Source organism: Pristiophorus japonicus, chromosome 12, assembly GCF_044704955.1.
Source record: "Pristiophorus japonicus isolate sPriJap1 chromosome 12, sPriJap1.hap1, whole genome shotgun sequence".
Classification (NCBI taxonomy): Eukaryota; Metazoa; Chordata; class Chondrichthyes; family Pristiophoridae; genus Pristiophorus; species Pristiophorus japonicus.
In genome coordinates, this window is record NC_091988.1 from 9,569,108 (window position 1) to 9,589,350 (window position 20,243).

Sequence of the window (20,243 nt, forward strand, 5' to 3'; positions counted from 1 at the left end):
GAACTAGTCAGAGATGGCTTTATCTTTAACTGATACACTTGGGATAGCAAGGCCACGAGGTAAAGCAAGGTCAAGGGGATGGCCGTGAATCTGGGCTGAGGAATTTACATGGAGGGAGAGGTTAAGGGAGGACAGGAGGGTAGTGAATTCCGAGGAGAGAGAGAAGAAAATAAATTGAGATGTAGGTTGAAATCACAGAAAATGAGAATTCGCTCGGTGCAAAGGCTGAGGGAGGATAGCAGTGATGAAGTTTTTAATCATGTTTGGATGGGCGGAGAGAACGAGAATTTTAAATGAGAGGTTAGAGGGGTAGAATAAGGAGAGATGTTCAAAAGATGAGAAAGTGCCGCAGGAGTAAGGGGACAGACCAAGGTATGATTGAGTGATGAGAGCTACGCCCCCACCATGGTAGTCTGGGCGGGGCAAGTGGTAGAAGGTATAGCCGGGAGGGGAAGCTTCGATTAAAAGAAGTGTGTCATTATCCTTCAGCCAAGTTTCCGTTAGTGCCATGATGTCAATGCATTCATCCATGATAATGTCATCGATGGCAAGGGCCTTTGCTTGAAAGTGAACGGACATTTTGGAAGGAGATTTTGAGAACATCTGTGAAAACTACCAGAATACACACAATCATTGGTTGGAGGAAGGAGTTACACGGGGAGAAGATTTGCAAGGTTAGCCTTCCCAGGGCAAGCTGGTCGGTGAGGGATTAGGATAGGACAGGTAGGATCGCTGCTTGCGAGGAGGCAGCGACGATTGCCACAGTGGGCTCTTCGGAGAATATCAAGAGAGGCACAGAGGGAAGCTGCAGGCTTATCTAAAAGGGAGTCAAGCCTGGGACGGCAGCAGGAGAGGAGGAAGGCTGAAGAGTAATGAATTTTATGTGTAAGAATTTTGAAGGACAGAGTATATGAGAGAGGATAGATGAGAGGTGGCATGTCGACATTCAATATTGACCAGAGAGGGAGAAAGAGAAAAAGAAACGGGAGCAGGAAGTGTAAAAAGACGTCAATAGCTCGGGTCTGAAGCGGCAGCCAAAATGTGCACGCGAATAGATACAAGCAAGAAAAAGAGAGACATTCAATTTACATGGTAAATACAATAAGGATTCTACAATAGTAGAATCAGTAAATCAAGATTGATTATATTAAAGAAAATTAAATATGTACAATAACCATAAATCAAGTTAAAATTAGAAAATCAACAATTGAAGCAAATTAAATCTATTAGCTGTCTTTAAAATTCATTCCCGATCCATTGATTCAATGACTATTGAAGGACCAATCAATGACCATTTGTCATTTTCTCCTCTATTCATCGTTTTGCCTCCCCTCCCCCACATTGTTCATGGGTAATACGGATCACGTCACTTTGTACACAGTTCCCAGCATGCTCACTTGCAAAAAAAATTCAGCATGACATGTGAAATTTTGCAGAAATCTGATCAAACCAAAAAGGAGCAAGTTATCAGATAAACAGGATCAAACTCTCTTTCACAAGGCATATGTCATTGAAGAACAAGTCAAGAAAAATAGCAGAAATAACAACCAAGAATTTGAGACTTCGTTAAACGCACTTTCCAATAAAATAATGGCCCTGAAATTCCGTTCGACCTCTTCCCGCGGGGAAACGACCTAAAAAAAGCAAAAAATTACACACTTACCCGCTGCTGCTGCGACTGTCCGAACTTCCGAGCCTGAGGCCCAGAGGTGACTGCGCGCGCAGCTCGTGCACGTGGGGACATGCGCAGGCCGGGATCTAGTGACAGCAGCCAATCAGGTACGGTATAGTTTCTCATTCATAGCAATAGGAGTTTGGTGAATGAGAAACCCCCCCCCACTTAAAAGCCAATAAAAAAAATAGAAAATAAAGTACACAATTACCATTCAAATTAAACTTGTTATAAAAAAGTTTTCTGACTTAAAAAAAAATTTAACAACACTTAAAATAAACTTACTGTAGTGGGGTTTTTAAACATAAAAAGTGTTTTTATAACTTTATTTTTTATATGGCTGCTTTTTCAGGCGCAGGATTTTAAAGGACATTTGCAGGGCAAGATATTCGTAAATCTTACCCTGCAAGTGTCCTCGCTCCCGAGATAAGGCCATCTGTCAAGACCAAAAACTTGACAGATCTGAAATGTTGGTTTTCAGCGCATGCGCATTGTGCGCTGGAAACTGGCTTTTCCGATGCCTTCCCGTGTGTTGGAACTTCTTACGGACCAGGGACATCGGAATTTCAGGGCCAATATCTCTCCAGAACTTCAACCAACATACTTTCAATCGCCATCTATCCAACCTGTGACAGAGACTGCAGCTTCCGCATTGGACTTAACAGTCATCCGAGAACTCATGTTTAATGTCGAAGCAAGTCATCCTCGACTCCGAGGGACTGCCAATGCTGATGTGATCTCTCCAGAGAAGTTAGTTATTAGATGCAATCATGCCAAGCAACAGCACACTGGCCAGCTGGGCACAGAGCAGAACTAATGTTCAGCCTAAACACCTCCCCAGCTTAGATCTTCCAACTAATCAATTCTGTTACCCCACACAGGAAAAAAAAAGTTTGAGGTACATGATTTACAACTTCAACGGTTCAGGAAAGACAAGTTGCAGTTCTGTTCACTTCTCCAAACCTGCTACAAGTATTTCCAATTCTCCTCATGCTGTGTTACACATTAGCTGAAAAGGGTATGCAGTTTGCTCCTGTGTCTAGTACCAGCCACCAGGAAGCAGACAAATGTATCTTTCTATAATCGAGAAATACTCCAATTAAGCAAGTTTAATTATTTTACAATTGAAAATAATTTGCTGAAGCCATATGAATTTTTGGCCAGGTTTCAGTTGGTGAACAATGTAAACTGTTTATTTTCAGTAACTGTAAATTTTAGATGCTCAAATTTAACATGACTGGTTAAGCAATTAAACTTATTATAACTCAAAAATTCAATTAGGTTCAATCTAATGCATGTCTAAAACTAAGAGCAGCTAACATCACTGAATGACAGCAAATTGCAGTTGCAGACACAAACATTTTACCACCCTGTAATTTTGAACTGTTAAGATTCAGTCTCCGAAAGGAAAGCTATTTATAATGATTAAGTCATATTGGCAATTAGATCCTCCCTCCCACCACCTGCACCTGTATGCTAATTAACAGGCCTGCATACAACAAGATGTAAAAAGTTACAGTAAAAAATACCATAATGACAAATTATGCCAATTAATAGACGAATTATGCCAATTAATAGAATATATATATATATATTTTTTTTTTAATTGGTTGAGTTGAGGGGAGATTCAATTTCTAACACCTTCACTGGCCTTTCTGACTCATCATGTGTAGTGTAAATAGAGAAATGCTGAAACGATGTGTGAGTAACTTGGTTGATGATGCAGCTGAACATGTTAGCTAATAAGTGACAAAGACTGCAAGATTCACCAACACAGAAAAATCACGCATTTGTTCAACTTTGAGAATTGAGATCTGGATGGGAAAAGTGCTTGCTGTTCCCAGAAACAGATAACTGCTGCTATATTTGCATAACAGAAAGCATTTAGAAGGCACCATCATCAGATCACCCAAAAAATGATGAGTAAAACAGTCTGAGAAAGACGAAACAAATGGTTATGCGGTGGGTTAATCAGACCAAAACACGACAAAGGACACTGAGCAAAAATGTCCCCGATGAGGAGTTTGATGCAAGCGAAGGATGAGTGTATTGTTTCTCAAGTTCACCGGTTTTCCAAGACCTCAAATCTGGCACAAAGCTTATGGTCTACAGGGCAGTAGTGATACCTGCCCTCATATTTGGCTCAGAGACGTAGACTATATACAGCTGACACCTCAAAGCACTGGAGAAGTACCACCAACGCTGCCTCCACAAGATCCTGCAAATCCAGTGAGAGGACTAAGGCAATGTCAGTGTCCTCGCCCAGGCCAACATCCCCATTGGGCGGACCACATCGTCCGCATGCCCAACCCGAGACTCCCTAAGCAAGTGCTCTACTCGGAACTCCTACACGGAAAGCGAGCCCCAGGTGGGCAGAGGAAGCGTTACAAGGACACTCTCAAAGTCTCTTTGATAAAGTGTAACATCCCCACCGACACCTGGGAGTCCCTGGCCCAAGACTGCCCAAAGTGGAGGAAGAGCATCCGGGAGGGTGCGGAGCACCTTGAGTCTTGTCGCCGAGAGCATGCAGAAATCAAGCGCAGACAGCGGAAGGAGCGTGCGGCAAACCAGGCTCCCCACCCACCCTTTCCTTCAACCACTGTCTGCCCCATCTGTTAGAGACTGTAATTCCTGCATAAGAACATAAGAATTAGGAACAGGAGTAGGCCATCTAGCCCCTCGAACCTGCTCCGACATTCAACAAGATCATGGCTGATCTGGCCGTGGACTCTGCTCCACTTACCCGCCCGCTCCCCATAACCCTTAATTCCCTTATTGGTTAAAAATCTATCGATCTGTAATTTGAATACATTCAATGAGCTAGCCTCAACTGCTTCCTTGGGCAGAGAATTCCACAGATTCACAACCCTCTGGGAGAAGAAATTCCTTCTCAACTCAGTTTTAAATTGGCTCCCCCGTATCTTGAGGCTGTGCCCCCTAGTTCTAGTCTCCCCGACCAGTGGAAACAACCTCTCTGCCTCTATCTTGTTTATCCCTTTCATTATTTTAAATGTTTCTATAAGATCACCCCTCATCCTTCTGAACTCCAACAAGTAAAGACCCAGTCTACTCAATCTATCATCATAAGGTAACCCCTTCATCTCCGGAATCAGCCTAGTGAATCGTCTCTGTACCCCCTCCAAAGCTAGTATATCCTTCCTTAAGTAAGGTGACCAAAACTGCACGCAGTACTCCAGATGCGGCCTCACCAATACCCTGTACAGTTGCAGCAACACCTCCCTGCTTTTGTACTCCATCCCTTTCGCAATGAAGGCCAACATTCCATTCGCCTTCCTGATTACCTGCTGCACCTGCAAACTAATTTTATCTGGTGATTTTGCGTTCCAAAAAGAGTTTCATGCACAAGGATCCAAAAAGAGTTTCATGCACAAGGACCCCCAGGTCCCTCTGCACCGCAGCATGTTGCATTGGACTGGACAGTCACCTGAGAACTCTTAGAATGGAAGCAAGTCTTCCTCAATTTCGAGGGACTGCCTATGATGATGATGAGCTTTCCATTATAACATCATACAACAATTAACTTGCCAGATGCTTCGATGAAAAAGCTGTTTGGAATGCGGCTGCGTAAGTAGTATTAATGATTAGACCATATGAACAATGTAGATGAAACTGCTGTGTTCTATACATGTCCAGAAACACCACAGTGAATACAAAGTTCTACTTCTACCTGAACAGATTCTGAAAGAAGGACATTAGAATAACAGTGGCAGCTACAGCAATGTCCTGTTTGTAATACAGAAACAAAAGACAGCGGCCAGCTGACATACACACCTGTCCCAATAGGGCTAATGTCAGGATTTAATATGGGACAGGATATTAATTATGTGGAATCAAAGGCACCATACAATAAACATGTTGTCTATCATTGAACATTACCTGTTAAGCTAATTTGTCGATGCAACTTTGATTTGACCGCAACACCAAGGAGGATGACCGGTTAAATGCAGTAATGAATACAATTGGAAACAATCCATTTAGGGATGATTTGCATATAGTAGCACAATTGGCTCCACAGGGAAAATCAAACCAAATTTAAATTATCTTTTTAAACTGCAAACTTGGAGCAGGACGGTTTTATTTCCAGGCCAAGGGGGAGGGTTATGCATATGCAGAGGGACAACCCATGTGGCTCAATACAGTATTCACACGATGAAACAGGCACTCTGCACTCCACAGCTCCACCCCGAGGGTTCAGTCATGTCCTTGGGTTTTTGCAAGCTTCAAACAGAAGCACGGAGTTTGTGCCCATTACAGCACTATGTGCTGCTCTCTAATAGCTAAACATTAAAAACTAATCTTGCAAAACTAAAACCTAAAATTTAAGATTTAAATTCACAGACATTAGACAGCAAATGCCTATTTAATTCACTAATTATGGTCAATGCAGCTGATTAGATTATACGTACAAAAATAATGTTATTTCCAACACTTGCATTGAATAACAGCCTTTAGTTGCAACACTCTCACTGGAAGGACTGCAATGTAGATCAAGCAGCATAAATGCCTCCATGAACGGAAACTACCACGCCAAGTGTTTTGGATCCCTACATCCAGAAACAAACTAGAGCTGGGGAAAAGTAAACAGATACCACCATTTGCTGTCAGGTTACAATTTTTAATGGTGCACAGCTGTCTGAACTGTATGAGTCAGCAATACAATTTTGATATTGCTAGACTTTAGGACCAATCTCCCAATTATCAGTAACAGTCTGCAACCAAAATGCGGAAGTCATGTTTGCCTTTTGTGCATGGAATTCCCAAATATGCCTCAAAATATAAATGGAGTGAATTTGACAAGAGAAGGCAGGCCAGGAAGGGCCCATTTGTAAGAAGACTGGAGGCAGCCCTAAGATTTGACACATGCCTTTAGTATTAGCAGCACTGAAATTGTAGACAAAAGTATTGGAGAAATAGCAACAACCAACATCAATGGTTGACATTCTCCTGACTCTTCCTGTGCAATAATTCTCACTTGCATGGAACTCTGAGCAAATTTGTGGAGCAGTAAACATTTTCCAAAAAGTTTGCTGAGTGTTCATGCCAGCTGATTGTTCACATCACAGCAATTTTTACATTGCTGGCTTAGTCAGTTCTTACCTAGCCATCATTGAAAGTCCAGTGATATAAGCGGGACTAACACTGGAAGCAACAACCAACTTTATTTCAGTATATAAGCTCATTAAGAGTGGGTTACCCAGGATCTGCTCCATGCTATATCCAACCTAGAGTATTTCCTGAGGGAAGAAATTCAGAAAGGAATCAACAGTAGCATACCAGCATGTTCTCGTCTTCAGTATTTTTGCCCATTCGCAGCTTGACTACAATAACTCTTCACATTTTGCAACTTAGGTTTTTCAGCAACTAAATTCCACACAATGAAAATATGTCCTAAATATGAAAGAAGCTTGAGCACGCAGCTTATTGTGCAATCTTTCAATACCTCCAAAGAGTAGAATCACCTGTCTGTCTTGCTTCCTCTTAAAAGGATTTCTAAGAATCCTGAGAAATCTCCATTACAGATTCCCACTAACTAAAATGAAATAGACAAAATGAAATAAACATTATTAGTTATAGGTTTAATTTTGTATTATGTAATTGTTAGTCAATGCACACCGATTCTTGAAGAATCATGCTTATAAACTAATGTAATGTGCCTTGGGTAGACCCGGTTAGATTTTAAAATGGAAGAAAGGCGTTCAGAACCCAACAAGCCTTGTTAGCAAAGCGACTGTTTGTCTGTGAGAAAAGCTGAAAGAATTAATGGAATTCCAAAGACTGAGATAAGAGACAGGAACCATAAGATTGTTCTGAATTATATGTTAGTTGTTTTTTTTTTCAAGACTTTGGTTATGATAGCTTTCAATCAGCAGTAACTGATCTGTAATCGTGTGCAAGGATTAAATGTAGAAGTTTATAATCATCAACTGCATGCAATGATAACCTGAATTATGTATAACATGTAACCCTTTTTCTTATGCTTAAAAGTCTGAGAGTAAGCTGTAACTAGATAACCTGAGATTGCCATGGTCAAATCGACTGCAGTTAGCCTGGAACCAAGGTTAGGTGCAGTTACCATTGTGCTGGAATGTTATTACATCCGCAGTGAATTATAAAAGCAAAGGCCAATAGCAAGGGCCATATCTCAACCTATGGCGACGTATTCCTTTTGTATTGCCATAACTACCCCAGATAGGAGTCTTGGTCAAAAACAGGTGATGCAAGAGTGTCACAAGACTAAAAACCTGTATAAGCCAGGGTGCTACGAAAGTGGCATCTTTATGATTCGATTTTGGGTTTGGGTGTCAGCCAGTGATTGGTTTAGGATTCCATAGGTTTTGAATGAGTGTAAGGGTATAAGAAAGGGGTCTTAACCACCACAAATTGTAGAAGATTTCCGAAGTAGAAGATTACAGGACAAATCAAAGAGACACCAGAGAGACGAGGAGAAATGAGACACAAAAGAGACAGGGTGCAGTATATTCACGGTTGTGGCTTGTACCCAGAGTATAAGTGGTAATACAAGTTTCAATTATACTCTGTAAATTGTTGCTCGAATACTGTAATGCACTGAGTCTTGCTTGTGCTGAAAAAAGTTAAATCGCTGTCCCCAATACAGGTAAACCTCAAATCATTTGGAACCAGGGTCCCTCTGGGACCTTATAGTTTTAAGATCAAAAGGTTTAGCAGCAACCCAACAATCACTATTTCATTTATCTTGTGTACACTTGCATGTTTCAAAGTTTGCAGGATGCTGAATGATGGGCTTTAGTTGATCTACGTTACTCACAACAAAAAGTAGAGATTTACTAAACAAATTGATTTAAAAATGCTGGTCCAGAGCACCAAAGGCAAAAAATATTCACAGTAAACTAAGTTGAAGATTTTGTTAAATGCAGTATCTTATTTCTGTCACTTAAAGACCAGGAATTGTGCAAACAGAGCTCTCTAGTGGCAAGATGCAGATACTGCATCACTCAGTAACTCATTGAACATCCTGGCAATCGGTGAAATCACTTGAAATGACAAAAATTTCCCCTTCTCCACTCTAATTACGCTGTTAAACACCCCATAAAAAGTTAAACCTTGTTCAATGAGGTCTAACTGGGATTTTAACGGCATATTGACTGCTGAATAACCTTTATGGCCCTGAAAAACTCATTTTATATTTGTGGAATGTCAAATTTCTCCATGATAATAAATCCCTGCAAATTCTTGGCCAATACAATACAGGTTGAACCTCCCTTATCCGGAACCACCCCTCATCCGGCCACCGGGTGGCGCATGCACAGAACTCCGACATGAACAAATAGAAGTCCTTCCACGCTGTCGACTCCCGCAATCGCTGGCCTGACCCGGCAATCCACCGCCACTACCCGCCTCCCTCCTTCCATGATCTCTCTGCTGCACTCCCAACCCCAAGCCAGCCAGCTCTGATATCTCCCTGCTCAGTGCCTGTACCATTCAATTTAGCGTGAGCTCCCCTCATCCAGAACAGACCAGGTTCCGAGGGTGCCGGGACTCAACCTGTACTATGCAGTATGTAAAATAACGCATTGCATGCAAAATGCTTTGAAACGACATAATCCATTATATAAATGGAAGCTTTTTTCTACTAATGTCCTTCAGTGCAAACCAAAGACTCAGATCTGAAGGTTTACTTATACTATATAACCCATGACTAACATAACAACATAAGAAATAGGAACAGGAGTAGGCCATACAACCCCTTGAGCCTGCTCCGTCATTCAATAAGATCATGGCTGATCTAATCATGGACTCAGCTCTACTTCCCTGCCCATAACCCCTTATCGTTTAAGAAACTGTCTATTTCTCGCTTAAATGTATTCAATGTCCCAGCTTCCACAGCTGTCTGAGGCTGCGAATTCCAGATTTACAACCCTCAGAGGAAATTTCTCATCTCATCTTTAAATGGTGACCCCTTATTCTAAGATCATGCCCTCTAGTTCTAGTCTCTCCCATCCGTGGCAACATCCTCTCTGCAACCCCCTTGTCAAGCCCCCTCATAATCTTATACGTTTCGATTAAGATCACCTCTCATTCTTCTGATTCCAATGAGTAGGGCCCAACCTACTCAACCTTTCCTCATTAAGTCAACTCCCTCATCCATGGAATCAACCAAGTGAACCTTCTCTGAACTGCCTCCAAAGCAAGTTGAGCTTGGTAGCAGTTTTGAGGGCCTGGTCTTCAAACACCCTTTTCCTCAGGCAGCCAGAGGCTGCACTGGCGCACTGGAGGTGGTGTTGGATCTCATCGTCAATGCCTGCTCTTGTTGATAGGAGACTCCCGAGATATGGGAAGTGGTCCACGTTGTCCAAGGCCGCGCCGTGGATCTTGTAAGGCACACACAAACAACATGAAACAAGCGTGAACCAAAGCCATATTATGGAACCTTTTGGAATATTGGCAACAGCACTGAAGTAAATGAGGCAGCAAATCCCATCGAAAGCACCTCCTGAGGCAGCAGGATCCACATAAGGGCCAATTTAAGTTCCCTGCCCTAACCCTAAATTTTCAGATTTCTCTCCCATGTCCTTTCAAAGCTCATCTTGTCAATGAGATCGACTTCCTGCTCTCTCGACCTTATTCCTACTAAATTGTTGACAACTCAACTTTCCTTCCTGGCTCCCACGTCAGCGGATAGTGTTAACAATTCTCTCTCCTCAGGTGCTGTCCCCCTTTCCTTTAAATCTGCCATCACCCCTCTCCTCAAAAAAACAATCCTTGACCCGTCCATCCTTCCAACCTCCCTATCCTCTCCAAAGTTCTTGAACGTGTTGTCGCTTCCCAAATCCGTGCCCATCTTTACCAGAACTCCTGGTTTGAATCCCTCCAATCAGGTTTCCGCCCCGCCACAGGACTGAAACTGCTCTCAGAGGGCACACATAACATCCTAATTGACTGCGACAAAGATAATCCATCCCTTCTCATCCTTCTGGACCAGTCTGCAGTCTTTGACATGGTTGACCACAAAGTTCTGCTCCAACGCCTCGCCACCATCGTCCAGCTTGACAGGACTGCATTCGCCTGGTTTCATTGCTATCTTTCGAGCCATAACCATACAATCACCTGCAATGGCTTCACTTCCCGATCCCGCACGGTCACCTCTGGTGTCCAAGGATTTATCTCACTACTCCACTAACCAAACTATCCCCATTCAGATTTACACCCTTCTTTTTTCTCACCGACATGCAGCCCCTCGGTGACATCATCCGACAACACGACGTGAGTTTTCACATGAACACTGCCAAGCTCTCTCTCTCCTCCACCTCAACCATATCTACACCATCAGACTGCTTGTCCCAACATCCAGCACTGGATGAGTAGCAATTTCCTCCAATAAAAATCGGGAAGACCATTAAGTTTTTATTGGCGTTATAAAAAGTTCTCTCATCTATTTCACGGAGATGTTAACATGCAATCCAGTATTCATTACTCATTTTTATTGGTTATTTTGTTCTCTAAAATCACATGGAAATGTATGATATTGGACAGTGCAAAATAATTACCCTGTTCTTACTTTTCTAATGCCACTCTGTGAATTGTTTCTCAAAATGAGCGTTAACACCTTACTGGCCCTAAAATTGCGGCCTCTCTGGGTGCGTACGATGTGCAAAGTGCATGCACCGAAATCCGATACTCGAGAACTGTCAAACGTTCTTTTGGCAGATCCAACGCATCCCCGGGAGAAGGGCCTCATGAACGGAGATTTAGGCTATTTGCCCAACTCTTGCCCAGCGAATGTCCTTAAAACTCTTACGCCTGGCAAACGCTGAAAAAGAGTTGAAAAATTAAATGTTCTCACTAATTTTTAATTTAAAAACCCTGCCCATTAAGGTAAGTTTATTTTTAACCCTATTAAAACATTTTCAAAACATTTTTTTTCCCTAAAACATTTACTTCAATTCAATTTCATTTAATTTTAAATAGATGTTTTTTTATTTATTTTGTTGTACTGTGTGTTTTTGGGGGTATTCTTATTGATTGTAATGGGAGCTCGTACAAACGGAACTCACCATAATTATCAATGAGAATACTCCATGTTCATTGGTGGTCCAGGCCCATGTGATCCCAGGGTGCCTGTACGCTCGTGGGATGCGTGGGCCTCTGCGCTGGACTGCGCAGCTGGGCATCGGAGCCGAAGTGTTCGTTCCTCCGGGACCGCTAGGTACTTTCGTAAAAAAAATTCCATCAGAGGCATCCGCCCGCCCGCAGGAAGTCTCTGACCACAATTTAATGCGCACCGTTTAGTATTGGCATCTTCACCAAAAAATTTAAATTTTAAATTATATTCATTTTATGGTAACTATAAAACATGTGTTAGTCCACTTATCGTCTAAATTATATATTTTGTTCTTGGGTATACCCGAGATAAGGGTGTAGGAAGAAGTTGTACAGTTAGGAGGGATGCACTGTATGTACGTTAATTATTCAAACATCACCACCTGAAACAACCAGACTCCTTGATCTGCATTATAGATATCTTACACATTTACTGATCTTATTGTAGTCTTACACACAACAGCCTATTAGAATGGATCCCTACAGTCCTTGGAACTTGTTTTAATTCTTTAATGTCAGTTAAAGCTTGAAATAAACAGGGTGAATGCTATGTAATAATCTATTTCTATGGCTCACAAATAACTTGACTTTAATCTATTTTGTGTTTCTTACAAAATGGATTTTTTTTTGTAATGTAGCATTGTGCCTCAAAGTATTATCTGTGAAGTAATTTGTTTAATCTCTGTCTCTAAGGTGTGACCAGGAAAGTCTGGACCTTGTATTTCATTAATTGCATTGGTTTAAATACTACCATTTCAAAATACAATTTAACGTCTAACAGTTGAAGAAAGAGACAAATGTCAGTTTCAATAAATCTTTCCAAACATTGACTTGATGGAACATTTCCATACTGCATTGAAGTTAAAATCACATATTCTGGGCATTTTTAAAAGACACACCCGATAGCTAACGATATGAGGTAATTTTTAAACATCATATGCCCACAAAAGAGGGACTGTTGTCCCTTTTATTCTGTTACTAATAAACCACAAGGCTGCGTTTCCTGGAGGACTACTAAAGTTAATTTTGCGAAGTCGAAAACACCTCGCCACAAGGCGACTGCGTGTGGAGCTTATCCTTCACATCGGAAGGGGAGGGAGGATTTGAGCAGCTCGAGATTGATTCTGGACACTCTTTCACAGCAAACTACACCCGATCAAATGCTGACAAACCCCAGTCACCGGGGCTCCATGCTCCACATCCAATGGAAAGTGCAGTGACTTCAGTTGTTCAACTAGTGATCATATTCCTCCGCCTTTTGACTCAGTAATAATTCCTTATGTTTCACTTTCCCCTTAACGTCCATTGTGTTTATGAAGTTAAACATACAACCAAAGAAATAAATAAACTCCAATTCCAAATGGAGCTCAAATAAGAAAAATGAATCAAGTGGTTAAATTCCCCAAACCCAAGGCGGCAGTGAGGTTAGTTGGGGTCAGTTTTGGAGAAGTTACATAGGATATACAGCACAGAAGCAGGCCGTTCGGCCCAACCAGTCCATGTCGGCGTGTATGCTCCACTCGAGCCTCCTCCAGTCTTTCACCACCTAAATCTATCAACATAACCCTCTATTCCTTTCTCCCTTATATGCTTGTCTAGCCTCCGCTTAAATGCATCGATACCATTCCCTTCAACCACTCCCTGTGGAAGCAAGTTTCACATTCTCAAAAAATAAGCTAAAAGATTAAAAAATTTCTCTTTTAAAGGGAAAATGAAGGAAGCATTGGGCCGGATTTTGCGGTAAAAGTAACAGTGAAGCTTTCAGCGCTCACCGTTACCAAACAGTAAATGTGGCGTTTCACAGCGAGGTATAGCGAAGCTTGTGGGGAAGCAGGACAACTCGGACTGCAACTTCCGGTGTCCACACGTGCACTTAAACGTGGAAATTTGGAAGTTGCCGTCCGACTTGTCCTGCTTCGCCACGAACTTCACTGCACCAGCACCTCGCTGAGACTTGTTATTTACATGTAATGGTGTGAAGTTGTGGCACTTAGCGACGAGATACCCACTAAACCCACCAGAAAAAGTTACAGCTTGTCCATTCAAGTGTAGGTGAATGTTTAACAGCGTGCTATGTATTAATTACTGCCAAACAACCTCTCTGGCACTGAAAATTTACTTTTAAAAGTGTGGAGTCTCATTCCTTCAGTTTTTCATTACTGTTGGAAATTTAAACATTTAAAAAACTGTGTGTCTCTTTTATCTCCCTCTCAATTCCATCTTTCTTTCCCTCTCTTTATTTTTCGATCTGTACATGATTTTCACATTGAATTAACTATTCGAGCTTACATTTCCTGATTCAAGAAGAATTCTTCAAGCTGATTGGCTGCAGAGACACGCCTTTGCTTGCCCAGTTCATACAGGTCCCAGATCCCCTGTCGAGGGCATCGTGCTGTTTCGGCTCTCGAATCACCGCAAATCAGTGTTCAAAGCTCACAGAAAGTCTGTGGGCAAGTGCAAGTGTAATGAATGGCAAGTGTCACTGGCTCACTTCTGACTGAAAAATCCCAGCCAGGAGGTTATATTATCTATCCAATGTAAAATAGTGTGCAGGGAAAAGTTAAAAATAGTGCACAGAATAGGAAACAAGAACAAGGGATGGGTTGAAGTTGTGCCTTTCCAGTTATTTTAGTTTTACATTGATAAAGCTTCTCCTGATTAATCGCATAATGTTTCACTACAAGTGTGGGCTGAAAATTAAAAGTGAACCCAGGGAAAATTTCCATGTATCTGCCACCACACCAGTTTACCAATTGAATCAAAGAAACATCAGATCTGATGCATGTTTATCAGCGCCTCTCAATGACTGATTAACCTATAAACCAAGTAGCAATTTCTTATTGATTTTCTCCTCTCCCAAAGATGGTGAAATACATTACAGCAGGATTTCATCGGCAGAAACAGCACTTCTGCACCTTGTCCAAATAATCATTCTTCACATGTAGCCTTGGACAGTGAACAGTAGGGGGCCATTTGAACATGGGGATCATCAGAACAGAGCTCAACCCAGTCTTCATCCAGAGATGGAAACATGCCCTTTCGTTCATGATTATTAAGTGCAATCACAGTGGGAATCCTCCCCTATTTACCCACTCCTTGACCCAAGGAGATCCAAAACCAATTGTTCATTGATCATAAACATCTGATCCTAAAAATGTTCAACAGAAGAGATGATGAAATAGAGTTCTATTAAGATTGCAGCTGCAGTTTCATTTGTGGACAGAGGAGGGAGCACTGAAATCCAGAAGAGTCACAGCAGCAAACCGTGCAGACTTTCACACCACCAAAAGGGTGCTGCTTGTACTTGAAAAATGTTCGACTTACCAAAAGCAAGCTCTGCTCTGTATATACTGAAATTTTAACAATAATTCAGCTTGTATTTCCTGCACTAATTCAGCTTACTAAGAATATATAACTGAGGCATACGGACCAGTTAGTTCCCAGGTTTGATCACCACTCAGTACTGAATTACTTCTCAACCGGTGCAGCAGTAGGGGGTACAACAAGCGGCGTCAGTACTTCAGAGTCAGTATGCAAATCTTGATCTGAACCTTTTGGTTTGTCCTCAACGAGCATCATCATAGGCTTATGTTATTGCACCCAAGGCAACATGCTGTAATGTTGTACAATGCTCTTAAATCATTTTAAATTGCTCCCATCAGCGCTAAACCTCTAATCCAAATGCAATATCTCCCATTATTATACGGCTCAAACTACTTTCCAAACAACTTCAATTTGGAAAGACAAAATCAAATTGAATTGCTGGAGGTTTTGCATGAAAAAAATCAAATGTCCACATTAATCACTGCTGAAATCAGAGCCCCTCACGCAGGCCCGAAATTTGTAAAGACTGGTGGCAGCTACCTGGGATACTGATTTGCACTGATGACACACAATTTAAAATGTTTGAAGTTTAAAACTGAATGGACAGAAACAGATATTTAAAAATGTCAACCAGATCAAAAGGCAGAAATTGAATTGCTGGATTGACTGTGGAAAAGAGGGCAAGTTTTGATTGATGGTGGAGTGACAGCGAGGACATGCAACACAGATCAGGAGAGAACAATTTAAATTTGAAGTCAATGAGAAAGAGAAACAATGACAGGAAGTGGCCGAGGAAGAGAAAAAGCAACGCTGAACTTGAACTGGCAGAGGATCGCACTTCAACTGCAAATGCACAAAATTAATTTACAGAACACTTTGCTCCTATTTTTTAAAGGAGATCACCTTAATACTTTTACTCTGGCATTTGAATATCAGCTGGTCGTCATAGATTGGATCAAAACATATAGGCCAGTCAGCTCACAACTTCAAGTGATAGAGCACTTGCTGCCTTTTCTTGCACCAATCCAGCAAACAATGAGGTAGTAAAATGTGCTGCTTTTAATGTATATGATTTAACACCAAAGTGTACACTCAGAAGCTCGAGAAATTAAGGAAAAATATATTCAGTACATATAATTCAGTTTAAGTTTTTCTAAGATGTATGGAAGCTTTGGTCAGAAGGTGAAAATGTAACAGATGAAAGGGGAATCGGTCACCTAATCTAAAAGGACAGGTTTTTGGAAATAGTTGCAGATAATTTAGGAATTTAGTTACTTGGGGCTCAAATTTTGGCCCACCCCTTTTTTCGGCGTACAGACCGAAGATGCGCCGCTTTTCTCCATGGATAAGTGCGGCCGGAAAAAAAAAAAAATCGCTCCCCACTTTGACCGCTGTCCAGCCTTCTCCTCGGGCGAGTCGGGGACGGAGCCAGCGTCCTGCGCCGAAAACAGTGCCGAGACGTCTGCACATGCGCAGTAGCTCCTCGCCCCCAGCCTCTCTGTGTGCGTGCTGCAGCCTCTGTGTGCGTGGGACCCGATGCCCGACCCTAGCCGAGTGGCCCCCCGGTGCGATCGACCTCAGGTTTTAAATTTTATGCACTGTAGATATTTTTGAACTTTCTTAATGGCTCGTCATTTTCCTGGACTTTTGGATATTTTGAAAAAATTATGCAAATATGTTTTGTCTCTTGTGAATAATGGTGACCATTTGTCAAGCCTATTCACCTGGTGCTATTGTGAAAGAACATAAGTGACAGAGGAACACTGAGAGAATCTCTTATTTATTGAAGTCGACTTTATTGAGATCATATGGGCTCAATTTTGGCCCAGTATAATCATTGCAAACAAACAGTTGTTTAAATTAGTTGAGAGATTAGGGCAATTTAATTCAACAATCTTTTACTTCTTTTATTTTTGTAGTTTAAGCTTCCATGAATGCTTGTTGTATAGCAAATTAATTTTGCGAAGTTTGTCATATGATGTCCTGTATAGCTGTTTGATCCTATTCACATTCTTTAGTCAAGTCATTAAGTTCTGCTGGCCTCCGAGGTACCTACCTGCGCTGATTTCTTAACTCTCCGCAAAGGTTTTCACAAGTGGCCACATACGCTGGCCTAAGTAGATTTGGAGTAACCATTAGCTGGCCAAAGTGGCCTAAATGGCCAAAACTGGCGTCAGTGGCTGGTAACGCCCCCTTTTGAGAAAAAAAACTAAATTAAAAAATCCTAACTAACTCACTTACACTGGCGCAAATTGAATGTGCAAAATGGGGATTTTTAAGATACTCCAGAAAAATCAAGTTGCTCCAAAAAAAAGGAGCAACTCCTGGCCAAAATCGAGCCCTTGATCAGGAATGTAAAGCAGTTGGGTAAATGTGCCAAGCAATTATGATCTCTCAAAAATAGATGAGCTATTACATGGTGGGAGGCCAAATGTCTCGCGCCATCCCACAGATGAACCATTCGGTGAGCAAGCAGTTCAGCCCATACATAGCAAGTCTGGATCAGGGTAGCCAAACAGAATTTTAAGGTAATTAAATCAGGTGCGTTAAGTGTGGAAAGGAAGGCATAAGATAAGCCTCTACTAGTCTTTCAAAATCCACAAGGCCTCAAAGTACGAGATAGCTAGTTACATGGTGCGGGTAGAGACAAACTGACTCCCTTCCTTCACCCCAATAGAGCGAATGAGATAAAGGGACTGCACGATAGCAGCTATTCCTTCACGACAATGGAAATCGTACACCAGGTCGGCATACACTATTGTGGAGAGGCAAAGATGCCCCATTCAGGGATTTTGGAAAACCAGAGATATTCATGGCCAAAATTTGTCTAGAATATTTCACTTAAGCAATAGTGACAGAACTATGCTATTTGAGGTATTGATTGCGAATACCACAGATACCAAAGGGGTTTATAGGCAAGCTACTCAGAAAGGCAGCAGCTAAGGTGACACAGGAAGAGATACGGAGAGGGGGTCACACGGGAATGCTAGAGGGAGCACCCGGCTGCAATTGTAGGATAAAGATGGAGATTCAGACGGCTCGACCACAGGAACCTAGCAGACAATTCAGAAACAGTTAGCCAGAGCTAACAGACCCTTCTGCACAAACATGTAACCATAGTTGGAGTAAACAATCTGAGATGCCAGGCACTGCAGTGGCACATCTCTCTGGCAAGATTCCATACATCCTATGGAGCCGAGGTCCAGGAAGATGTTCAGTCATAGCGGCATACCTAGGACAGGGTGAACAGCCTTCCCGAACAAGCCATAGGATAAATTCACACAAAAGACCTGTCATAGGACAGGGAGGAGGGGGGAGGGGGGGGGGGGGGGGCGCAAAGAGAAAAAGGTGGCAAATTGGATTCATGTTTGCCCCATGAAGAATTGAGAATATACTGTATAGAAACAGGCCATTCAGCCCAACCAGTCCGTGCTGGCATTTATGCTCCACTCGATCCTCCTCCTATCCTTCCTCATCTAACTCTCAGTATCACCATCTATTCCCTTCTCTCTCATATGCTTGCCTAGCTTGGGATAATGAGATCTGTTAACACATCCCATTGAGGAAACTGGATATAATATCAAAATAACTTCAGTCAAGAGCCCAGTAGGTGCTGATTCCAGGGACGCCCATATCTAGGAGGGTGGTAGCCAGTTTGATCGGCAAATTCTCAGACACAGAACTGGGTATAGGTCAGGTGCAGTCTTGGACTTCGCATTCACAAGAATTAAAATAACTTTCTAGAATGTATTTCTTAAGCATCTTGACAACTGACAGAACTCGTCGGTAATGTCCCCTCTAATTTTTTTCCGCTCGGTCCCTTTAAACGACTGCACGGCCCATTAAAATTTTCGCGCATACGCAATTTCTTCCAAATAAAAGCTAGTGAGCAGCCTGCGCGGGACCTCTAGACTGCTGCACGGCCGCAGAGCTTAGCAGGAACGCTGCATATGGGTAAAATGGTCTGTTGTAAACCTCTTCGGCGAATAATGTTCAGTACAAATCAGCAACCCGCAAGTGTTCAAAACTCTAAACAGGAGAGGAAAGGTAGAAATATCCGATATATATTTCAGAACAAAGGCCCCGATGACAGCCATCAATCAACTAAGATCAAGGACACAATGGAGCAAACATTTGTATGAAATAACTGGTGAGTTGTTCACATATTTATCTAGGACCTGTTAATGTTTCAACCAAGTACAAATTAGTTAGCACCCAAGGCAACGTCTTTGTATTCTTACTCATTTGCAGAACAACCTGAAATATTCTGTAAACAACTAAACTCTGGTCTCTTATTTCAAATGTTAAAAAAAGACAGCTTTCATTTCAGATATTTTTAGAACAATTAAATAAATGTTCCGTAGCACCATACAAGTTTACCTCACAGAAGCCAGGCAATTTGGCCCATTGGATGTGTGTTATTTTTTTGTGATGGCAATCAAAAATTTATCCCAAAGTTCTACTCTATCCCAATAGCTCTCTCTTCCTCTTCCTCAAATATCTTTTCAATTTTCCCTTACAAGATTTTATGGATTGTGCCTCAATTATTCCCTTTGGCAAAACATGCCATGTGCCGACAACTCCGTTTACAATGTAAATTCTTGCTCCTCACATTAGCTGACAAATTAAATAGATGGATGACCCCTCATCACTAACAAGATGAAATAAGTCTTTCTCTACTGACCCTTGATGGTTTTAAAAACTTCAAATCTTCTGATAATTCTCTGATCCAGTGAAAATAGCACTAGTATCAAGTCTCTCTTCAGAACGACAGTTTTTCATCCCGAGTAGTTTCCGATTTGACAAAAGACAAAAAGTCTGCTATCATAGAAAGGAAATGTTTGCAGTGACTGGCAAACAATGCACGTGTAACCATTTACACATGCAAAGCTGTCTTAAAGTCCATCGAGCTGCTGCTGAAATTACCTGCTATATCAACACGACAGTTCCTGCAGGAGTGGAGCTGCGAGCCAATAGGAAGCAGTTATCCATTATAAAAGGACCATCAGTTGCACTTTATTCAACAGTAAATAGCTGTTCAATAAACAAAATGACATTTTACAGCCTGAAAATCAGTTACACCTTCTGCTATCTGTTCTATGAGGTACAATATAAATAAAAACACAGCTCAATACAATTTTCTGAG

At 41.7% G+C, this 20,243-nt stretch overlaps 1 protein-coding gene across 2 annotated transcripts in view; it reads right to left on the bottom strand.

Moving 5' to 3' along the window:
• ppp4r2b (protein phosphatase 4, regulatory subunit 2b) overlaps positions 1-20,243 on the bottom strand; it is an 84,698-nt gene that overhangs the window by 19,860 nt on the left and 44,595 nt on the right. The gene's annotated exons all lie outside the window — the stretch shown is intronic.